A 7,526-nucleotide genomic window follows, 5' to 3' on the forward strand; every position below is an offset into this window, starting at 1 on the left:
AAGCGGTGACTGTCTGTCCGTCCGTCTGTCCGTCCGTCCGTCCGTCCGTCCGTCCGTCCGTCTGTGCACACGATAACTCGAGTAAAAATTGAGATATCTCAACGAAACTTGGTACGTGAACTTCTTTTGGGCGTGGGACGGATGGTATTGAAAATGGGCGAAATCGGATAATAACCACGCCTACCTCCCATATAACGGTAATTTTAAGAAATACGAAAACTCCGATATTTTAGTAACTACTGAAGATAATTCACTCAAAATTGATACTTACAATGAGTTTCAGACGGAAAACATGAATATTATAAATTTTTGGAAAATGGGCGTAGCCACGCCCACTTATGGTTACATGTGTATATCTTGGTAACCGCTGCACCTATTTCTTCCAAACTTGGCACAGTTGTTGGCCTTAGTACAGCATACTAAATGGCTGAAAATTTTAAAAATCGGACAATAACCACGCCTACCTCCCATTAAACGGTAATTTTGAGAAAAACGAAAACTGCGATATTTTAGTAACTACTGAAGATTATTCACTCAAAATTGATATTTGCAATGAGTTTTAGACGAAAAATAAGAATATTACAAAATTTTGGCAAATGGGCGTAGCCACGCCCACTTATGCTTACATGTGTATATCTTGGTAACCGCTACACCAATTTCTTCCAAACTTGGCACAGTTGTTGGTCCTGGTACAGCATACCAACTGGCTGAAAATTTCTAAAATCGGACAATAACCACGCCCACATCCCATATAACGGTAATTTCGAGAAATACAAAATCTTCGATAAGTCAGTAAATATTGAAGCTAATTTATTCAAAATTGATGATTGCAACAATTCTTTACCAAGAAATACGTTTATGACAAAATTTTGGAAAATGGGCGTAGCACCGTCCACTTGTGATCACATATATGTATCTCGCTAACCGTTCTAGCAATTTGTACCAAGCTCGGTATGGTTATTGTGCTTGCCACATAAAAGCAAACCGTTGAAAATTGTTGAAATCGGACTAAAATTGAGGCCGCTTTTCATATAACGGTAAATTTCAGATATGCTTGAAATTTCAATATTTCGAAATTTAAGGACGCTAATTTACTTAAAATGTATACACCCCGGCTTATCATGTAGCGGTAGCTTTCGGAAAGGTGGAAAACATATCTTTAATACTTGCGCCGGGTATTTAATGTTCGGCTCCGCCCGAACTTAGACTTTCTTACTTGTTTATGTTAATAAGGATAATAAATGAAACATACTGCGTAATACGTGTGCGTATATGTACTTAACATTGAATAATGAGTAAAGTGGAGGTCTGGTGAAGAGTCAGAAAAGCAGGGACCGAAAATAACAGTTGTTTTTTTAACAGTCAAACTTGGCCAAATATTTTTTAAGTCCGAAATGAAAGTAATTTCCTGATAGTATACAAACCGCATATCCAAATTAAGTATAAAATGAAAGAGGACAGAAATAGCTTTTAAACAGAAATAGCTTTTAAACAGAAATACATAACGAACGAATGTTACTACCTCTATTTATATTTTGTTTATAATTGAAAACTAAAGCAGTTCGTATACTTGCTCTTGTGTTAAAGCCTGTTCCTTTAGAAAAAAATTAAGCTACCAATGAAGAAAATCGATATATAAATAAGAAAGTAATTATTAAGTAACGAGAATACGCAAGGATTTTTTTGGAGAAAAAGTGTTATTCACGGCAGCATACAAATTCTATAATAGCGCATCCAATATCATCTTCTACTTCACAAAAAACAGACCACACTTCACTACGACCTTTTCTTTTATTACATTTTCTTAGAACACCGCTTTTGAGTTTTTCAGAAATATTTTCAATTGTATTCGACATAATTTACGCACGTTAGAATCTTACAATAAAAACGGTAGAACATATAACTCTCGAATGAATACAACACGTCGTTTATACAGAACGAGTATCTCAATATACAAGCAACGATTCGGTTGGTTTGAAATTGTACAAGTGTATGATTCGAACAAAAAAAACTGTTCACTGCGTTGACTCGGTATAAAATTTAAAAGCAAGTTGCGGCTCGTACGCTTGACGTTGTTCATGTATCAAATCATACGTACATTAGTTCAGTATAAACGAACTCCAAATTCAAGTAGCTCCTTGCTTTTCTCTGGTGTACAGCGAAATTTTTGTACACACATACATACGTAGATGAAAATTAAAAATGTTTGAGGAAATAATACGTAAGTATGTACGTATACGTACTAATATAGAATTTTTTATGTGATGTATGTCTAATTTTAGTAATCTAAATATAGCTGTGCCTAAAAAAGTAGGGAAAAGCAGGGTTCCTTTCTTTGTTACTTACCTAAGCTTTCATTGTTTAACACGCTTCCAATGGCCCATATCCTTCCAGTACTAATTCAATAACTACGTACATATGTAGTTGGCTGTGGTGTGTGTCCTTGTTGAAGCTTTTCACGAGCACACAAGCGTTGCTGACTAAAACCAATTCACTACTGTAACTGGTGGCGAGTAGAGTTGGGTGGAGTGCAACAATGCGGTGGCAGCAGAGACGTCAGCAGCAACAATGTTGGCAGCATCCTCAGCGCGCACCTGTATGAATCCGGTATTTAAGGAAGCTGCCACCAGAGCAACGGCTCAGTTAACGCGCGGCGTTTGAATTTGCAGGATCGCGGTGATACCAACGGAAAAGTGGAAATGAATTTAAATTTGAATTTGAATTCAAAGTGAAGTAAAAGTGATTATAAGCCAACAACAACAACATACATAAGTAATTGCAATTATATTGTGAGAGAAAGAATAGAGCACATTGAAAGAGAGCATACAAATGAGTGCAAGTAGGTGATACTTTAGCTGTGTGTGAGTGAAGCACGAAGAAAAACGGCCTCGACAACTGATCCTGGCAGTGCTAATTAAGTGAGCTGCGTTGTTTTTTTTTGGGTATTTTATTTTTGAAGGTCGCCGTGTTTGTGTACGTTTTCCTACAAATCAAGTGCATGTAAACGTGTATTTTTGTTACAAATTCCTTTCGTGTGCACTTAATGTGAAAAGCATGTCCGACAGCACAACAACCAACGCGCATTAAGCCGCAACAATAAAGGAAACAAATGCTTATTATTGTAATTAAATGTAAACTTTTGAAAATTCAACCAACGAAAGTTCATTTAATTGTGTTTATTTTTCTGCCATTTAATCAGCGATTCGGACATTTAATTAGGTGGCCAATATTAATTGCACACATGTGGTGTAAATGTGGCTTTGAAGTATTTAATGATTCTAAATAATGAAAATTTAAAATGTGTCAAACTATGTTGTTGGCTAAAAAACATTAGAACAAGAAAAGTGCGTGCACTGCTTTGTAAGCGGATGCGTATGAGCAACATTTATTACCAAAGCAAATAAGCAGTCACGTATACGCCGTGTAGTGCACTTAATAAACAAGTTTGTGAGTCTACATTTTACTTGTGTTTGTCGGTGCGTGGCTGTATTATTGCTATTGAAATAAACAAAATTTAAATGCAACTGTGAAAATATTTTTCAACTAGAGGAGTGAGAAGTAATAAATAGATTAAAAAATACTTATGGATTTATATTCCGGAGAAATTCTTACTATGCCAACCATTTCTTTGTCAAAAACTGTGTTAATAAAAAGCATACGTTTTTCCCAAAAATATTTTTTTTACAAGCAACACTAAATGATTTAGAAATTGTTTTATGAGAAATTTCATTAATTCTAAAACCATTACTACTAATCTCAAAAATGTTTGACTCATCGCCAAAAACTTTTACTATTAAACTCTTTTTTTTGTAACAAAATCAAATATCTCGAGAACGATAACAGATTCCGAAATAAGTGTAACGATGTTTTAAAGCGCCTGAGATGGAAAAGTAAAAAAAAAACTCGCTAAATATAAAACATATCTTGAACTACGAAATGACATTCAAAAATAGGTTTTAAATTTTTTGCTTTTTTTTGAAAGCTGTATGCAATGATGGATGGATTTAACTCTAACTGAAAGAATTTATATCGGAAATTAAGCGCCAAATGGACGTACCTAATGGCATTTTATCCGAAATTTTCTATTTAATGCAGAAATGTTCCTAGAAGTTCTAGATTAAGTTTTGCATCAAAAATAAAAAAAAGTAAAAAAATGTCGCTTACGCCTTTTTTGCGGTTAGGGTTCGATATGACCAGCCCAATTCTGAATACTCCCAGGGAAAGAAATCGTCCAATAATTAACTCTCAGGGAGTAGCATTTTCCCCGAAAATTTGGAAGGAGAAAATTCGAACTTCGCAAGAGCCGTTTGACACTTTTTTGACAGTTCAACTCCGTCAATTAATATAATAAGTCCTCAGAGAATCGGCCTGGATGTTTTTTAAAGAGAGATCTCGCTCGTAGTCCTTCTGCAGGCAATGGTAGATTTTTGACTTTAACCAATAAAAGTTGCCGCAGTAAAGCAAACTTGCTCGCCATTTTTTAATCACCACCGGCGAAGGTGTTGGTCTTTTAACAGAATTACGCCTCACAACAGAAAGACAAAGAAAAATGTGGGAAGTTGAAATTCTGAAAACTTTCGTTAAAAAATAAGCAGTAAAAACACGGATAATCGATGATTGGAAAATCCTGCGTGTTTGGACCTAGTGAAGAGTACACCAATTTTCGAGGTTACTTTTATGTTCTTCTCACCAATATTCATTGCATTAAAGTTGTTTTTTTTAATGGTTTTACACGTTTAATACTTTATAAATAACGCATTTAATGTGCGGTTATAGTTCAGCACCAGTGAAAATAACGGTTTTGATTACAGTGTTTTATTCAAAGGTTTTAAAAAATAGGTTTGGTTTTTTAAGCTAATGTTTGTATAGGGGCCTTAATAAAAATTAAAAAAAAAGTAATAAATCCTGAAATGGGAAATTCCATGGGAAACTGAACCTTAGTGCAAAATTTTTTTTTTTTTATAAAACTAAGAAACGTGTGGGTGGATAAGACATTCGTGAAAATCTTCAATCAACCCAAAAATAACAAATTGAAGCTTTAAATGCATTTTTATGACCTTTTTTTTACGTTTTGAAATCAACTTCTAAGTAAATTTTTTGAGTGAGTTTAAAGTACGTTGTGTTGAAAGTACTGCCAAATAATTTGCGATTCATAATTTAAGTGTTTGGTAAGAAAAATATATAGTAGAACGCAGCTGATTTTAATAAAATTGTGCAATATATTAAATTGTGTGTGTGCTTTATCTATATCATGAGTTATTATTAAGCAGTATTGGTCTTGTCCCACCCGTGACAAAAAAAGCTAAAAGTCATTATATTTAATAACTGAAGTTGAAGTTGCGTTTCGTGTTTCGTTTCCACATAGATAAGAATAATTTTTTAGCGAAGCATGTCCCACCCGTGACAGCTACGAGTGGGACAGTTGTAAGCGGTAGTTTTACAGGGCTGATACGCTTAGTTTGCTTGTTGGGGTGGATGCAGGGGTGGAGGGGAGAAGCGCGGACTCGCCTATTACCTATATACCTTGTGGTCAGCTGATTAAGTTGAGCGACATTTTGACCAGGTTTGGTTTTTTCTTTTGTTTATTTAAAGTTTATCTTTTTTTATAAAAGTCTAGCACATTAAATAACCAGAACCACGTGAATTCATTTCACATTTAAAACTTCGTACAAAAATTATAAAAATTCAACATACCTTAACAATTACACCAAAAAATTGTGAAATTGTGGGACAATCTCGACCATCTTATATCGAACATGTGTTAGATAATTTCATGTATAGAACCCATAAACAAATTTTGAGCCAATCGAAAGTGTGACACCAAACTTGTTGTCCGATGTGAAAAAGAATGTCTCATATCCGCTCCAAAAAGCAGGTTCGTTTATTTGTTCCACCCGTGACAGAAGAAATACTCAGATTTTTTCCATATGAAAGTAAGCTGGAATTTTTTTTTCGTATTTTGTAATAACTCATATACATAATTGTCCAAGGTGTGATTGACAACTCAGTTAGGCTCTCTTTTAAGGTACTATTATGCCAAAAAATATAAACAATCGATTCAAAATTCATACAAAATTTTTTCAATTTGACTTTATAGGAGGGAGGCAATGTCAAATTCAATCACACTTTGTTGAATACATTTTGGGTGTAGCTTTATCAAAATGTAGAACTGTTGAGTACTTTAAACAAGAAAGAACATTTTTTCTGTACAAATGTCCCACTCGTGACGGTGGAATCGCCCAAATATTTTTGTTTTTTTTTTCATCTGTGATATCCACTCGACTGGGGAGACTGGGTAAACAAACAACTTTGAAACGGCAGTTATGCAGAAATATGCGCCAATCGATTACGAAATCACCATTAGATAAAGTAAACTGAGATTAAATTGAACAACTGGCTTGCATTTGGCTAATCTGAGTTTAAACCAGCCGGATCGGGCGTTTAAACTAAGTTTAAATCACGGCCGTGCACTGAAAAACTGGCCCTCAAACAGCCATGTAAAAATTATTTTAGCTATTAATTTTATAACAAAGCTTAGCACAAATGTTATTTCAAGAAATAATTAAATGGTTTATTTCATTTAGAGTTGCATGAAACAACCGTGTGGACAAATTCCCTGTTTATATGCACTCTTAACACGACTCAACAACTCTTAACTCGCATTCAAAATTTGATTTTTGCTGGCACGGTTAAAAGCTTCAATTCGATTTAAGAACGTGTTTACATGTGTGTGTCAAAATAACATGGTTTGACTTAGAACGAATTGAAGTGTCATATAAACATGGTAATTGTGTATGAACTTTTCGTTTCGTTTTTCAAACTTTAATATGGAAAATGTTACTCATACGCCATGTACGAGTATGGCCATGTACATGGCATATTTGTCTTTGCCAAAATTTTCTAGGTTCAGTTCACGTTGTCGCACTCAAATGTGAGTAATATATTTATATATATATATATAGTTTTGTCCATTTATATGCTCGAACACGTCCCCAACTTTCATTAACAAATTAGGTTTATGTATTTCTGTTGTTATTTCTTAGTATAAAAGCGTAAGTCTGTATATACAATGTCGTCTGAATTGCGAAGAGGGTTGCTTTCTCCTAAAGATTCATCTACATACATTTAATTTTGTTCATAGTTATATTGATAGTTGTCTTCCTAATGCCCAAATTTTGTCGGTGTACGCGGATTTCCGAACAGTCCAAGAAGGCCATAACATTCGCAAAAGATACAGGAAAAATGTTACAAAGGAGAAATTAAAATAATTCGGAAAGTAAAAAAAAAAAACTCATTCAACAATTTGCGCGCAGCCTATATACATATATGTATACATACAAACATGTGTGTGCAACAGCAAAATTTCAACTAATAAAAGAGGCAAAATCACAACAAAAGTTGCTGCTTAAAAGGAAAAATAAATAATATAAAAAAAAACTTTTTAATATACAACGCTTTTATAAATGGACTAAAAAGTATTAGAAAATAATACTTCTCAGTCCCATAGAATTTGTTTTGATAACTTT

General features: G+C 34.1%; 1 protein-coding gene across 1 annotated transcript in view; it reads left to right on the forward strand.

Moving 5' to 3' along the window:
* Positions 1-2,379: 2,379 nt before the first annotated feature.
* LOC118742119 (nitric oxide synthase-like) overlaps positions 2,380-7,526 on the forward strand; it is a gene marked incomplete in the record, with an annotated part of 128,905 nt that continues 123,758 nt past the window's right edge. Inside the window, 1 exon segment of the mRNA XM_036474080.1 lies at positions 2,380-3,447.

Source organism: Rhagoletis pomonella, unplaced genomic scaffold, assembly GCF_013731165.1.
Source record: "Rhagoletis pomonella isolate Grant_MI unplaced genomic scaffold, Rhpom_1.0 Rhpom_scaffold_00006, whole genome shotgun sequence".
Classification (NCBI taxonomy): Eukaryota; Metazoa; Arthropoda; class Insecta; order Diptera; family Tephritidae; genus Rhagoletis; species Rhagoletis pomonella.